Source organism: Oxyura jamaicensis, chromosome 10, assembly GCF_011077185.1.
Source record: "Oxyura jamaicensis isolate SHBP4307 breed ruddy duck chromosome 10, BPBGC_Ojam_1.0, whole genome shotgun sequence".
Lineage (NCBI taxonomy): Eukaryota > Metazoa > Chordata > Aves > Anseriformes > Anatidae > Oxyura > Oxyura jamaicensis.
The window spans coordinates 15,166,541-15,183,354 of record NC_048902.1 but is presented as its reverse complement, the minus strand read 5'-3'; the positions used below and the strand labels follow the sequence as shown (position 1 = coordinate 15,183,354).

Genomic DNA, 16,814 nt, shown 5'->3' with positions numbered 1-16,814 from the left:
ATTTTTTTTTTTTTTTTTTTTTTTTTTTTTTTTTTTTTTTCCCAGCAAACATTTGCAAATTCAATGAAAAAGAATTTCTCCCATTTGCTGGAATTCCTGTGCAAATCCACCAGGTCTCTGAAGCAACCTTCCTTACCACGTTTAAACCCTGCCTGGTTTTCTGCTGGGCTGGCACCTCAGGAGGCCTTCTGGCAGCCCTGGTAATGCTTTGCTTGGCAGCTGCTCTATTTTAGAACAGCTTTTATTAAAAATTATGGCACGTACCCCAGAAAGAGAATTTCATCTTATAAAGTATGGAACTGCACTGATGTGGTGGCTGTGTTTCCATAACTTCCACAGTGTGGTTGCTAAATGTCTTTGTAAAGATTCTCCCCAAATCACTGGGAGATTTCAGTCAGACCCATGATTTTCATGCATCATTTGTTGTAACAATAATTGTTTGATTATAGCTGAGAATATGCTGGATACCACCCCATGTACACAAAACAGAAATGCTTGTAAGGTATGAAATAAAGGTATAGATCGTATTGAGTGTTCCTGCCAAGCTGAGCTTGGTGACAAGCCGTCATTCAGGAGAGATGTCAGAGAGAGCCTCAGGTCTTTGCCTGGACCAAAGCAGGTGCTGAATGGAGGGGCAGATCTGTGAGCTGTGATCATGAAGGCACATCAGTTTGAGTGGAGTCCAGGGTATAAAAGCCGGAAGGGAGAAGGCCTAAGACAGGGTCAGTAAGATCCCATTCCAGCCTTCTCCCCACAAGGCAGGAGTGCCACCCCAGCCAAAGCTCTGCATCATTTCTTCTCTCTATTTCTCCCAGCCAAGTAAGCTCTGCTCCTGCTTTTTCACAGTCTATATGCAGTACAGCATCTCTTGCAGGCCAGAAATGGTTTCTCATTGTCGCCTGTGAGAATCAGATGATATGTGCCCCATTGTAATGGAAATAGCAAAGTGCTCACCGTGCTCCTGTAGCCACCCGAGCCTGAGAGGAGAGCTGGGAACTTCCCCTGACATTGCCAAAAAACTCACTGTATTTCCTCTGCTAAGTGATGCTGTGGACAGAAGCCCTAAGACCGTTCTCCCTATCAGTTCCAGAGACAGGAATTTCAGGGAGAAGCAATTAATCTCTAGTGATTATATATATATTTTTTTCCTAATGACTAATTGCAAGGCAATCAGGCTGAAGGGAGGGAGAGCAGGGTGGCAGCACAGGTGGCTGTGACGAAGGGGACTGTCAGCCCCGATGCCTGGCAGAGTTAAGCTGGTGCTACATCACCTGTGGGTTTCAGTTACCAGAGCACTATATTTTGATACATGGTAATTATGCTTCCACCTCTCTTTTTGTCCCTTTCATTTGTTGCTGCCATTGAATTTCAGGCATTATGTGTCACGGTAGAGAAAGACTTGAGAAATCCATTAAAAGCTTCCACGAAGAGAGCAATTTTTCAGACAAATGCACAAAGAAGGAATCGGTCCCCTCCAATGATTAATACCAGTAACTATTCATCAAGCCAGGTGCCAGGCTCTGTGGTAGGAGAGGAGCATTAAGGGCTGTGATGAGTAAGGCCTTCTAGGCCTGAGCCTAGAAACTAAATACATCAACAAATGCACAGGCAGCTAGCAGAAACACAACATTACTTTCAGTCCCTGTATTATTAAAACCTCTATTTTCACTAGCAGGTTGCAGTTGCCAAACCATCATCAATCTGTCCACGGAGCCAGCTCTGTAAGCATCACCAAGTCAGCTCTGACCCTTCGGGCTGTTGAAATCTCACCCTCAGGGAGATTCAGGTCTCCGTATCTGTGTGGGTGTTTTGGCTGAGAGCACCTTAGGTCTTTAGTCAGCCAGAAGTGTAACCGAGCTACAATCACACCCAGCCATAGATCAGGTACTGCTGGTGAATAGTTAATCCACTGGTTGATGTGCAGCAGAGAGATCAGGAGTTTGTTGCGCTCACAGCTGGCTTGGCAGCTGAGGCTGTGGTTTTTACGGGGAGCTGAGTGGCACTGCTTCATGTGCCTTCGGCAGCACGGTGACCCCCCCAGTATTCAAGCAAAAATCCCCCTCCCTAAAACATCACTTCTCATCTCCTTCTACCAAACTTAATCTTGCACTCCACAAAGTGATGCCCCAGATTTCCAACACAGAGAGCTTCTGTTAGGTCAGAGCTCTGTATATTTTATCATGGGAGCTGGAGAATAAACTTTTTGACTGTGGCTTGGGTGAATGATCTGTTCTAGGAAATACTTCGAGTATGTGCTGTGGGGTTTTCCTCCTTGCAGCCTCCTTCCCAGAGAAGGGAGCCGTGGGGAATGAAAAAGCTCTGGCATCCTGCCAGCCTCTGCTCCTGAGCCTCCTGCTCTGATCCCACATAAGCCAAATTCTCCTTGAAGTTGCCCTTGGGTAATTCCATTGAAATCAATATGATTTTTACAGTGCGATCAAGAAGAAAACTTGTAATACAAGTTTTTTTTTTTTTTTTTTTTAATTATATATATTATTTTTAAGATATACTTACTTTATTCTCTCTCTTTTTCTTCTGGCTAAAGACATATTTAGAGCATTCTCCTTCCTTCTTGCTCTCTTGTGTGTGCACTCTTTTTGAAAAATTCCATTCTTGGAAATGTCTGTAAAAAAAGGTAAAAAGAAACAAGTTGAGTGACTTTTTTTTTTTTTTTTTTTTTTTTTTTTTCTCTCTCTTTTTATTTCCCTAAGAGCTCTCCTCTGCTGAAGGGACTGCAACAAGTGAAGAGAGAATGTAGGGATTTGATGCTGCCTTTAAACATGTGTAATTCTAAGGTGAAGGTATGGGTGCCCTTAAGATGTGAATGCCTAAAAGTGAATGCCATTTCTATCAGAGTACCAAAGGGAATATTAACCACTCCCTAGTGATGGAAACCTAAGCTACAGAGAAAAGAAATACACCCCTAGTCACACACACACAGCCACAGAGCATTTTGACCACCAAGCCATGCATTGGCATATTGACCACTGGCAAATCCTTTTGGTTAGTCTGCTGCTAATAGGATTAAGCCAAAATACTGGTTTCCATCTGGAAGCTTCTGGTGAGCCAGTGTTAATCTTGAGCTAAACTGCTGTATTTGATCTCTCATTGCAAAGATGAGTTTTGACATCATGTAGACACAAAATTATCTCATCAGCATCTATTCTCATGAATGAGAGAATCCACTAATGGAAACTCCATCTCAGTCCAGATAGACAGAAAATTATCCAGCTGTGGATCAATCTTCCTAACGCCCAGAACAATCTCATTCTGTAATTTCTGCCAGATGAAGATACCTTGTGCAGAAAGGATGTCCACGTTACAGCCCAGCATGGGCCAATGCCCCCCGGTAGTTTCTGTTTCGTTGATTTAGACATCGGTAGCATTATAAATGACAACAGCAGGAAATTCAGCTAGCTCTCATAATCTAAATTCTCATACAGGACCCTGCACAGGTTTGCTGAAGCCCATAACGTGGAAATCACACTTTTCTCAGAGCCTAGGATAACTAAGCACGGTAGCACAAAAAATAAGGTAGTTACTTGTGAAATAAAACAGCAAGGAACAGGGGAGTTTTTCACCCCCATTACATTCCTGTATTCTTTAGATAATTTCTCTTTTTTATTGTTAATTTTATTTCAGAGTTTTACAGCTCTCTATTTGAGAATATTGAACAATATTGAACATATAATGGTTCATTTAATTTAGAATAAAATCTATAATCCACTGACATGTAACCAAGTCTCGGAACTATCATCCTGCAGCAAGTCAATCTTTCCTTGCTGTCTGGTGTTTAAGAGCTACAAACCACAAGTAACCACCAGCCTACTTGACTGTTATTCTTAATGGAAAAAGGAAGGACTTGGGAAGATACTGCTTTCAGGAAGAGCAAACTCCATCACTTTCCTTAAAATGTAGTGTAAGCGTCTTTCTCTTTCCTTACAAGGTTGCTGTAGTGTCTTTCTTTTACTTCTCAAAATTAATCTGCCTCTAAAAAGCAAGATTTTTAAAAAGGAGCAAAGGGTATTTCTCCATAGCCTGACCTCACCTTGGCACTGAGTTTAATAGACAAAGTAAAATACAGGGTAGAAAGCTCATTTTTATAAAAGTTTATCCTCTCTTGACAGATTATAGTGGGGCACGTACTTTGCAGCTGAGCCACTTCAGGCTTTAACTTGAGACTTCTCTCCCTAAGAAAGTTTAAATGTCTCCATTGTTTTCTACCTGGTTCTTCCATGGACACAACTCTTCACAATACTCATTCTTCATCAGTGAAATTGTCTCAAGCTGAGGTTCTACAGTCAAGTGCTCAACATGTAAGATACACACTGAATTCAGTTTGTCTAACCAATCTTAATTCATATACATCTGAATTTTGAATAAGAAAAAACCACACATTTTTCCCCCCTGCAGGCTTTGATCCGAAGGGGGTCTTATGAGGAAAATCACTCGGCAGCTTCACTATAAATATCGCCTCTAATTCTGCCTGTAATGAGAGTATCATTGTTCTCCAGATAAAATGCTGCGGTGTCTTTGTGAAGCATTAGATATGAGCTATCATTACTGCATAGACATAGAGTGTTATTAGTGTATCAGAGCATGTTTCTTGTTCTATCATCTGTAACCTTCTACTCGATATTTCACCAGATCTCCAGGGAGGGTCCCTTTTCAGGCTGTGATTCAGACTCCATGCCAGCAGAGTACAGCTAACTGGGAGATGACAAATGTTTGCTGTTGGACCGCTGAAGATGGTTGTGATTCTGGATCCCAGCTGTCTTCTAGGATGACCAATATATTTTGGCTGAATGACATAATTAAATGCATGACTAAAATTCTCCTCACACAGCCACTATTCTTTCCCCACGCAAACACGTATCTCTGAACTTTTCTTGCACTGTGCTGTTGAAACGTTAGCTGTTTTCTTCCCTTAGGAAGCATGAAGTTAAGTTAACTGAACTTTTGCCTCTTTCAGAGATCACAAAGGGGATCTGTCCTTCAAAATACTGGTGGACATTTCCTAACAGGCAGGTGTTTCCCTGCGAGATCCTTGTACCATGCTTCCCACCAGCCAGGTACGCACCAGGGGTCTTCCTTGGATATCACTGGGTAAACTTCAGATAACGAAGCTGCTTGAGAAGACCTTGCAAACAGTTTACAGGAAAAAAAATCCATTAATTTATTCTAGTTAGAGCAGTTACACAAGTTTATGCACTTATTTTGCCTCACAGAATCTTTTCAAGCACCATTAGTTTTCATCTAACAGGAGGCACATTTCTACCTGTGCATGAAAACCCCTCCCAGCTGCACCAAAGCCTTCACAAACCATAACTAACCTCACCTAGTGCTCTCTACTACCCACGTCCAACATTTCTGCTGACCATCAGCTCTTCACCCCCTTCCATTTCTCCTCCAGAGCACAGAACCTCCGTGGTGCTGCTCTGAGCTGATGCTCTGGGGGCCAGCAGGTGCTGCGGGGTGGTGTGGAGTGTTGAGGCTTTGAGCTTCCCAGAATGGCAGCCTGAAGGGGGCTCAGCTGAAAGTCCCCTGTGACCAGACACCACAAGCACCCCGCAGACTTGCTCCCTTCCTGGTGATAAGCAAAAAGCGATGAGAGCAGAGCTCGGGTCCCCAGAGCTGCAACCTTCCCTCTCCCTGTGAAAGTCACTGCCTAGTTCTTACCATCAGATGGACTTTGATGTCCTGGCACCTCCCTTCTGGAGAAAAAAAAAAAAAAAAAAAAAAAAAAAAAAAAAAAAAAAAAGTGTAATATATAAAACCCCTACACCAGCATTTTGAGAACATTTTCCAATAAAATAAATCAAATAAAAATAGAGGGAGATTTCCAAGTGATAAAATTGGCCCAGCCTGTCAGTGCTGTTGCACTAAAACAATCAGTCATACCTGGAAGCTAAGCTCCCATGAAAGGCAATTGCATCTTCGTGTTGGTAATGCTTTTTGTCATTGCAGTATGTCTTTAAGGTACCTCCAGCCCAAGTACGGCTAGTTTAACATAATCTTTTCTGATAGCAAATAAGAATTTTAACTGTAGTCAAAAAGGCTTGACAGTGTTGCTTTCATTTCTGTACCATCCACACTGAGGATCTAAGCAGAAAAATATCAAGAACAATGCATCAGCTGGCTTACATTGTCACAAAGAGTTCAAAAAAACCCACCCACTACCACTTTCTGATGACACCGTCATTAAATCCCACTACCCTGGAGCATGATTAGTGCAAACACGGACAAGACACCATTCAGGATAACAGAGTGAACTAGCAATAGCTACTCTTTGAGCAATTCCGAGTCATCCCTGATTATCTGGTGCATGGTCAAGGAAGGAAACAAGCAAAGCCAAGCTGATTTGTGCTCCAGATGCAACATACTCTGCCAAATTCAGGCTAGCGCAACTCCATTGTCCTCAGAACTCACTACAGTGGCTCTACATCAAGGAAGAATTTGGATTAGTGTGTGTTGAGGAATTAGCGTCTGCCAAAATGAAACAAAGCAAACAGTGGGAAAGGCATTATTTGGATTCATTTTGTGATGTGACGTTTTGTAAGTTCCCTTGGAAACAGTTTGATGTTTGACATCTGATGCTTTCTAAATACTTTGCTGTGTTTGTAGCATTTTTGAAGGAGAACCTGTAATCATCACGACCTCTTTAATGCACCACAATGAAAGCTGACTGTACCAATAAATCATAACTCATCTTATTCTATTCTCATTGATTTTGGTGGAATAAGGACTCAGCCAAAAGGAATAAAACCGTGTGAATATTTGGTTAGCTTCCTATCACCTCTTTCTCAGTTCATTACTGCTTTGCTTTCTGCTCTGATGACTGGTCATGAAAGACAATTTAGTAAATAAATCTGGTGAAGGAATCATGTTCTCGTTATATGTGAGAAAACTGTTTGTGTTTCATCTGCAAGGAGATTAGTAGGGTGTTAAATCCTACAAAATATGTAAACAATATTATACTGGGTTTGTCCCCTATTGGTTGAGAATAATCAAAAAAAAAAAAAAAAAAAAAGACTTTCAGGAACAAATATTTCTAGCTATGTTAAAATAGACTTGCTGGGAGATTATACACGTATGTAGTGATCCTGGGGCAGAGACCACGAAATGCCATAGCTTCTCCTCATATTAACTTCTCCTGGGCTCTCTTTAGACTGACCTTGCAGTCCACATCACATCTCTATAGTCTCAAGTACTTCATGGAGTTGGTGGTAAAATATCAGGGTACAACAGAAGAATTTGCTTGCAAAATGATTTTCAGAGCAGTGAGGCTTGAGGCAGCTGGCTGAACAAAAAGCGATGGCTGCCACAATGAACTAATTTTAATTTGCCCCACACTTTGCTTTTTCAGTTTGCTGGACTTAATACTCAGGCTCAGAAAGATGGATTATTGGAAAATAGGCTCTGGCAACCAATGAGGATGCTGAATGCGTTTGATTAGGTTTCTATTTAAGGGGGCACATTCTCTGGGAAATCGAGTCACACTCCTAGTTAGAGACTGTGATACCAGCTTATCAGCTGGGGGGTAAGGGGGGATGGGTAACATTTCAATTAAACAGCTGCTAGTGGTACAATGAGCCCTGAATTTGAGGGAATAATTGCTCCATCTAGCTTAGATTTGAAAATGGAGAAGACTTGACTCACGAGGTACCAGCAAAGGAAATCTCATTTCGGTTTTAATCAGGAAGCAGCAAGGAGAAAACTGATCGTCCTGTGGCTGTCGGTGTGACCTCGCTACCCAAATCAGGATGACTTAGGACATTGGCATGAAGCTGCACCAACAGCACCAGCTGTGTGCAAACCTGCAGCTCCTGGTGGGGAAGGAGAGAGGAGGTATCTGGGACTTCGGTCCAGACGTCGCTTTGAAAATTTACCACCCAAGTGCTGCCTTAAATCTATAACGCAGTAATGGTGTTGAACAAGGCAGGGACATTAAAGCACTGGCTTAAATCTTGGATTGCCATAATGCTATTAAATAGGACGATCGCAAATCCAGCACTTGGTCATGATTAATTATGTGAGAAGGATATGCTGGACTGACCAGCGCTCTCATAGGCAAATTGCTTATTAAAAAGGTTATGCTCTTTTCTTTCCCTTCCTAAATACCTCCTAAATGCTCCATCAGCTCCATTTGAATGGAAAGAGGGGACGTCATTGAGGTCACCTGCAGGTGAGTATTCCCCCAGGACAACCTGTAGTGCTGGATTGTGCCAGAGAGGATGAAGGGTAAGGGATGCTTTGCTGAGCCCTCCCAAACAGTGGCTTTTGTTTTGTCTTTTGCTGGTGGCTCTGCAGCTGCAAATCCTTCTACTGTAAGATGGGAAGTGAAGGGTATCAAAGGCTGCAGACGCATGGGGCTTATCCACAACTGTTTCTGGCATCTCTGCCATTAGAGATGTGGAAGGAGAAAGAAACCAGCCTCACGTTCAATCCACACTGCTGGACAAACACATTTTTCTTTTTCTATTCTCATTCTGCCTCCTCTCCTCCCGTGAAGTTTGCCTGCAGAGAGGATGCCAATATTCTTAGATGCTGTTTTCACAAAATAGAGCAGAGCTGCTAAAATGTTTCAACTAGTTAGAAAAACATATTTTCCTGAGAAATGCAGTTACGATTCGTTTGAAGCTTCTGAGAAGCTTAATGAACCATGGCAATGCCTGTAGCTTTTTCACATTTGAAAACTTTTGTTGCTAATTAACTTCATTAATAGTAGTTAGAGGCACATTGGCCAATATTTACTGAGAGCTGGTGTTACTGCAAAGTGCCAATGGACTTAGTGGCTAAGCTAATGGACTCCCTACAGAAACCTTGACCAGAGTTGAACTCCTTGTGGCCAAATTGTTTCTCCTTTAAAAATGAAACCCAAAAAACCCTCATTGACGCTGTTGTTTAAAAAGCCACAAGATGCTAAATGAATAGAAGGAACTTCCTAACCCCGCTGTGGCTGTTATTGATAGCAGCGTTCCCACAATGAACTCGCAGCAGGATCATGCCCTCGAGCTGAATGCAGCTGCACGAGAGCAGCTCTGACTTGCAGAGAGTCCAGGCACTCAGGGGAGGGCTCTGCAGAAGCATCTGCTCCCAAACAAGTCCAGCTCAGCTTGGAGGCACTGAGGGACATGGCTAGGGAAGGTGGTGTGGCTCCAGGTGCCTGGCCTGTTTTGGCCTGCCTGGATGACTTCAGTCAGGCAAAATCAGTGACAACTCAGAATCCCTTGGGTAGCCACGGGGTGCATCCCCTGTGCACAGCAGGGTGGTGGTTCTTCGTGCAATCACCTTACCAAAAAATGTTGCTTTCTCACTGGGTGAGGAGGAGTTGTATTGACTCCTCTGTCCCCTACACTCGTGCCCTCTGAAAATGCAAAGCTCTTTCAAGAGCACAGCAAGGTCAAGTCCATCTAACTGGACATCGCTGCCCCAACCAACTGATCTCCTGCAAAACTGCTGTTATCATTACCAAACAAACAGCTGAAACTATTTCTTCTCCAGATTTTCACACATTTCTCCTCCTTATTCTCTTCCTTTGTCATCTTTTACCTCTTTCTTAACCCCTCTTTTACAGTATATCCTTCAGGGGACACTGTTGAGCTATCCACTATGAATCTAAAATATGAACATCGAGGTTGGTATATATATGAAAATAGATGAGTCGCTTTGACTTAGATTTCTAGTCAGTCTCTCCAGATTATTGTGTTCTACAAAGGGACTTCTACTGAGCACAAAAATGTTTAAACTAAATTTTCTTTTTAATGTCACATGAGCATTTCTATTGGTCTGATGGTTCTCAGATGCTTCTTTCCAGCCCTTTTGGCTTTTATTCCACTGACAGGATTTCAAGATGCTCTGGCAACTGCTGAAAAAAAAATAGCGGAAGGCCCCTGGGATATGAATCTTCTCCTTCAGCTTTTGCTGCAATTCTTCTCTCTTTTTTGACATGAGAATGCAAAATCAAGAGGGACTGCTGAGATGGTGAGGGCATCTAGAAGAGGAGGAAGAGCTTAGTAGGCAATTGCTACAGCAGCAAGGAGGTTTGTTAATGCTGCCTTATCACCATGCTATTATCCACAGCACCAAATTCTCTTTGGTCTTATACGAGAAACGTATAGCTTAGTATCTTACACTGTGGGTTGCTGAATTTCTGTTGAGAATTAATATTTTTGCTTTGCTATTTTCCATGAGGGTGGGATATGGGAGAAAGCTAGAATGAGAAAATCCTCATTTGATGCCCTGGTTTTAGGGCATTGCTGAGGGTACCCATGTGCTGGGTGTAAGTTGGGCTCAGCCCCTACAGTCAGCCATGCACTGTTCCTGCCAGGCTTAAATAAAACCAACCCAGTGAAATTTTCTTTGGGAAAAAAATCCACAAAGATTAAAAAAAAAAAAAAAGGAATGAAAAAGACAAGAAAAAGAGCAGCTAAGCCTTAAGGAGATATATCTAGCAGGAAGCAAGGGAATAAGCGACTAAGGGAGGATGCACACCCTCCCACACTGGAGATGTTAGAAAATGTTTTGCTGGAGCATAAAGCAGAGGTCCCTCAGTACACTGCTGCCTATCACTGTGGCTGGGATCATACTTGAGGTCTCCATGAAAAACAGGATAGGCTTGTGCACAAAAGGAAGGCTCTCCGGAGAGCAGCATTCCTCCCAGGTTTTCATAGGGTACCAAAACACCTCTCCATTTTTTTTTTTTTCTTAAAAAAAAAAAAAAGTTTTTTTCTTGAATGTGGGGACCTCACAGGTAAATGTCTAATACTTTAATTTATAACTTAACATCCAAGATTCATGCTGCTACTTTCTTAGACAAGAATGGAAAGATCAGTATTAAACATGGTTTTAAATTATAAAGAAGGTATATGGAAGGCAGACTGGAACTTAGGAAATGACAGTGCTTTTATGTAATATATCAAAATGAGTGAAAAAAGCATCTCTGTGCAAGGACCAGAAGGAAAAAAAAAAAAAAAAAAAACACTTGAATTGCCATCTCAGGGCCCAGCTCTTCTCCTGCCTTGTTATCAACAGCCAAACTCTTAGGAACGATTCTTAGGAATGAATGGGGTGCAAGTACTTTGCACCCCAGCTCTCTTTGAGCCACTGACTTCAGGAGCCCAGCTCTGCTTTGAGCAGGATCGGGCCACTGCTGTCAATAGGAAATGAAAAAGAGATGAGTTACTGCAATTACAGGGGCTGGAAGAAATACACAACGTACACAGCAGCAAGACGTTTAGTGAACTCCTAAGGCATTTCCATCATTGGCCAACCTTTGTGGGCTGTAAATGCGTCTAAGGCTTTGGGATGGTTTAACCATCTTTAAAGGTCTGTGGAGGTTTTATCCACTTCAGCTCCCTAAGCCTTCAGTGCCAAATCCTGGTATCTTGCAAGTATCTATCAAAATCACCAGTGGTTTCAATGGGTGCAGGATCAGGACCTCCGGAGCACTTTAAGTAATTTAAACCACCCTAAGTCCTTGAAGCAGCTTATGTGATAAGCTACTTGTTCCAGGGTTTGCAGCCCGCAGACCTTGCCTATAACCTGCTCAGGGCAGCTGGGCATATCCCTCACTGCCAGCACTCAGAGGCGTCTGCTCTGAAACAGAGCCAACGTGATGAGCCTGTTGTCAAGCTCTTGAAGTGTTTTGCTTTTAGAGAAAGTGGGGCTTTAAGTTTTCACATGCAGAAAACAAGTTTCCAGCAGTTGAGGTGCTGTTCCCTCAGCTCGGGCAGGAGAGATGGTGCCAAAGGCTGTGGGACCAGACCCAGCTACTGCTCGCTGCTGTGCTCCCAACCAGCCTGGTGTCACCATAACCCCAGCAGGAACAGAGGCTGTCCGTAGCAATGAGCACCTCTGTTTTCCATGGGAAGCGTTGCTTTTTCTATACTTCCTCCATCACATAGGATGGAAGGGAAATCTGAATCTTTCACGGACTCCTCGAGGTTCCTGGGGACTGATGGGCCCTGGTTAACACCCATCTGGCTGAAAACCCTTACTTCTCCCTTACTTCTGAATTAAGTTTGACATCAAGTAAGTGGTGGAAGAAGACATCTCAGCAGCTGGTGGGAGACAAATACCAATCTGGGGGCAGCAGCAGCACTCATGGGTCAGTGCTCCTCTTCTCTTTGGGGACAGCATTTCTTCCCTCAGCCCCTAACTCAACGTGATGTGACACCTCCATCTTTTGGGCCAGGGGCTTTAAGGGAGCAGCAGCTCTTCTTGATGGGCCCTGAGGCACTCAGAGAAGGAGGGAGAAACCGATGCTCACTAGTAACAGAGTCAGCACTACAAATCTTTCTGAAAGCTGCTGATAAACTTTAGTGCCTGCAGCTTTGAGATAGGTAAGAATCAGAAACAATGTCTTTTCCTCCAAGCCCTGTTTAAAAACAAAAGCCAGGCACTACATGGACAAGAGCAGATTTCAATCTGCAGCTCTGCAGTTCCAGCTGCTTTTGGAGTCCCAGCAGATCACCAGGCAGTGCTGGAGCAGAACTGCTGCAAACAGATAAGCATCTTTAAAGGAAAAGGAGGGAGAGAAGGCAGACAATTTTCACTGCTTTCCATTTTTTTTTTCCATTTGCATGAGAGCACCTGTTTCACACTTGCATTTTCCATCTATTTTTTGCACTTCTGCAAATCAAGGCAATTATGGCCAGGCCTAGTCAAGGGGATATTTTAAGGAACTTATTAAGTCTTGCAAAAATCAGAGTGGTTTGCTACTTAGCATGTGATAGCAGAGACCACGATGTTGTCTGAGGCTTTAGCCAAGCTGTCTCCCTGGAGATGCCTGTCTCCCTTGTGCTGCAGGAGATTCAATGTTCCTGCAGGAGCGTGGGAGGCTCTGATGGAGCCCAGCTCACTTCTTAGTGAGCTCCATGAAGAGACATGGAGATATAGGGACTGCAGCTCTGTTGGCCAGCCCAACATTAAATCTTTGCTGTGTCCATCATTGCTGAGCACCATCTCAACATTTCTGTCCTCTAGTCCATCTATCCTCCCTTTGTTAGTCTGGGATCCTTTCTTCCCTGAAGCCACCAGAAGCATTCCTTCCTATTTTGTGTGCTCTTCCACTGCCTTCTTTCCCCTCCCCAGTGTTCACATCACCCTCTGCCTTCTCCAGCTTCCTGCCCTACTCTCTCCTCCTCCTCATTCCTCCCCTCTCAACCTCCTGGTTGTCCCCAGATTAATGTCATACCCTCAGTAACAGCTGGAGACCAGAGGCCAGGACTCCAGGGGCCAAATCCTGCCAGCATTTATGAGCTTTCACAACTTAACCTCCCCCTGCTTCTCCTTCCCCAATCTACAAGCAGAAGCTGGAAAAAAAAATAGTAAAGTGGTACTGTGTGTATCTTTAATTTGGCACCATATAAATGCAGGATGTGATCACCATTAGCCTCTTCTGGAAGGAGTTGAACTGGCCAGATTTTCTGGTGGAGGCCAGTGCCTGTCCTTAGCTGTCATGTTTACCATTCTGAGAGATTTTTTTCCACCTCCCAGTCTGTGGTGTGCATCGGAGCTGCAAACCATACAGTACTATTAGGGAATAAACAGTGCCAGTGAATGATTAAAACTCAGACAGAGCTGCTGGTATTGATTTTTTTAAAACTCTTTACAGAGTTACACAGACTTTCTAATGGGCATTACAAGGATAAGCCAGGTCATCCACAGGGAGTCTCCAAAATACCACTCTGCAAGAACGCAAATAGAGAAGCTTTTGATTTGCAGAAAGTCTTCCAGGGACCTGTGCCCTGGGCTGCTGCTGCCAACAGCAGTGGTAGGCACAAGGCACTGGCTCCAGGGTATGATTTTTTTTATATATATAATTTCAACCATATAATGAGAACAAAACTACTGCCATACTCGCAAAAGCAGAGGGGCTGCAGGAACAGGTTGTGTAGACACTGATGGATATCAGTAATATTTAGTGGCATTTTCCCTGGAGCATCTTGTGCCGAAGAGGCAGAGCCCTTCCTCCTCTCCTGCCCCTGTTCCACTCCCAGCATGACCAGCCTCCATGCCTATCCCTCTCCTTCTTTCTTGTTAAGCCATCTCCATGGGCATGATGCTTACAGACATCCACTGTCTGATTGTCCTACCTCCACTTCTCATTAGCACTTCAGGACAAAGCATCCACTTGACCTTCCTAAACCAACACAGCTACATCAGTGCAGTGGATTTCATGCTGGAGCAGACAAGGAGCATCGCACCTCTTTTACTAGCTTATGCTTTACATGGGGTAGCCTTTCACTTTTTAACCTCATAACCTTTCACAAGGTGATAACTTCCAGGTTGGTTGAGTGGGCTCTTTAATCATCCCTGTGGTTCCCATAGCAGTTGTCTAAGCAGGGTGCCTCTTACCAGACTCATCCCTAAAAACTAATACAAAAAAAAAGACTCTGCATTCAGATATTCTCCGCTCAGAATAATTTACAAGAATTTTGTGTGCAGATAGATAAAGAAACATTGCAGAAAAATGCCTAAGGTGTACATGGGAATTGGATCCCCAGCCCTTATCAAAAGTCAGCAAAATCGGTGCCTGAGAGGGGTTTGTCTTTGAAAAGTTCTCCATTTGTTTTCAGGAGGCAGAAGTGAATGGCTCCTCCTGCACAGAAATTCCTCAGTGAAGCCGCTCACCTTTGTGACTCAGGAATATTTGACTTAGGGACTTAAAAACCAAATCCTATTTTAACACTCAGTTACACACCTACAGGTCCAGCATGGATGAGCGCTCAGGAGGTGTCTGTGCACATGTAAATCTCTCATCCTGCACAGCTGTTGGAACTGAAGATTTAATGCACTGGAAAGCAGTGATCCCTAGGGTGTTGGATGTAATCTGGATGATGACCTTTGCTCTGATACATAGTAAAAAAAAAAAAGCTTCTTTGCAGGACTGAATATCTGAAAAGCAGGCCTAAAACCCAGACCGCAAACAATGGCGGTGAGAATTTAAGTTGCGTGTATGGAAAGAACAGGGACAGCAGAGCAGCAAACAGATGGGTTGCACAAGTCCCTGCCACAGCATTGGATGGAGCTCACATGGAGAAGAGACCTGAGCAACATCTGTATGTCTGTGACCAGAGATGCTTCCAGTTCCTGGGGGTCATGCACAGAAGTCTTTTGTGAAGTGGAGTCAATTTAATTAATCTTGAAACAATCAAAAATCACTGCCAGCGATGCTGCTTTTAAATAAGAAATAAATAGTTCTGTAGATTTCAATGGGCCAACATTCAGCATTCTTTACAGACCCATCTGCCTAAACGCCTGTATCTTATCTGATCATTTCCATGGCAACAGCTCTGGGATTAGAAGAGGATGAATGTTTAGGAATAGTTGTTGGAATTTCATGGAAGATGATGAATTGAGGATTACTTCACTACCTTCATGTTACCATGGAAATGTACATTTACAAATTGCACAGGATTTAAAACATCACTGTTATTAGTATAATTTTGTGCTGCTTTTCTGAAAAGATCCAGGAAGGGAAGGCTCCAAAGGCTCCTCTCCCATTTCACACTTCACCCCACCAAGCAGGTGCCTGATGAAGAACCAGAGCAGTGCTGGCTGCACAAGTGGGAGCAAGTCTGCTCCTGGACACGGCTGTCCCTCAAACTGAGATTCCCAAATGAAGTCCAGGTACTGAAAAGGGTTCAACAACGTGTACCTCGAAAACCCACTGATGTAAACAAAGCTTACAAAATTTCATTAATATATTTGAGAAATGAATGACTAGGCTTAGGAAATGCCACATCTGAAAATGACTGGGAAGATCCCTTTTAGCCTTGCAAACATAAGGCCAATTTTACACTACTTTCATTGTTTTAGAGAAACTTTGTTGAAGCAAATCTATGGTCTCCTCAAACTCTTCTGACATCCTCCATAATGCATTAACCTCTTATGCCCTACCTCCAGGGCCGAAGCTGGACTTGAGATCAATTCTTAGCAAAACCTTGGAAAATAGTTCTCATCTTTGAAGCTCAATGCAAAAGGTAGCAGAGAAAATCTCCACCCATATATAAATTCAGAGGGTTCAGAGGGTCAGATAAATAACCACTGGAAATTCTTTTATCACAGATGCACCTCTTCTTCAGAGCCCAAGCAAGCATTTCACTGTACAAAGAACAAAAGTAACAAAAACAGAATGACAGAACTCAAATATATTGAATTGTGAACAGTGAATTTCATCTAAAGGTCCCAGAGCACCTTTGAAGCAAAAATGAAGACTTGCTGCATCTTGAGCTGGAAATATTAATGCCATTTTATATACTGGGGAAACTGAGCACAGGGAGGCTACCCTGAGTGTCAGCAGCCCAGCTAAGGACATGAATCCAGTCTGGCATCAGGCAAAACTCACTGGTATCTGCTGGTTACAAGACTTAAAGAAGTGAGGGGTTCACGTGTCATGATGATGCATGTAATCACAATGCAGATGTAAGGATCACCTCAGGGCAGGGAAGCGAAGGTGTCCTCTAAGGAGCTGTGTGGGTGAGACAGCTCCAAAATGAATTCATCAGCACTGACAGTCCCATCAGTGTCAGGTCTGTATTTAGGTTGACATCCTCCCTCCCTAAGACTGCGGGATCTAAGCTGTGACAAGAGCATTCTAAGCAAGGCCACCTTTTGGTGTAATCCAGCTGCTCTCTTGTACTCTTCTATATGCTTTTGGCCTCTTAGAGATCCTGGGCTTGCTGAAAGGGCATTGTAGGGGTAGGCTCATAAGGAGTTCTGGCTATCTCAGTGACCTGGAAACAGGGTTGAAGGCAGAACAGGCACACAACATACCTGTGCTGCCTTTTGGCCATAAGGACCCAGCC

General features: G+C 43.4%; 1 long non-coding RNA gene across 1 annotated transcript in view; it reads right to left on the bottom strand.

The window, feature by feature from the left end:
- LOC118172434 overlaps positions 1-16,814 on the bottom strand; it is a 54,383-nt gene that overhangs the window by 19,777 nt on the left and 17,792 nt on the right. The window contains exons 2-4 of the long non-coding RNA XR_004753700.1: positions 5,902-6,102; positions 5,424-5,587; positions 2,515-2,623 (exon numbers count right to left, since the gene is read on the bottom strand). This is a non-coding gene — a long non-coding RNA (uncharacterized LOC118172434). The remainder of the gene's footprint in view (positions 1-2,514; positions 2,624-5,423; positions 5,588-5,901; positions 6,103-16,814) is intronic.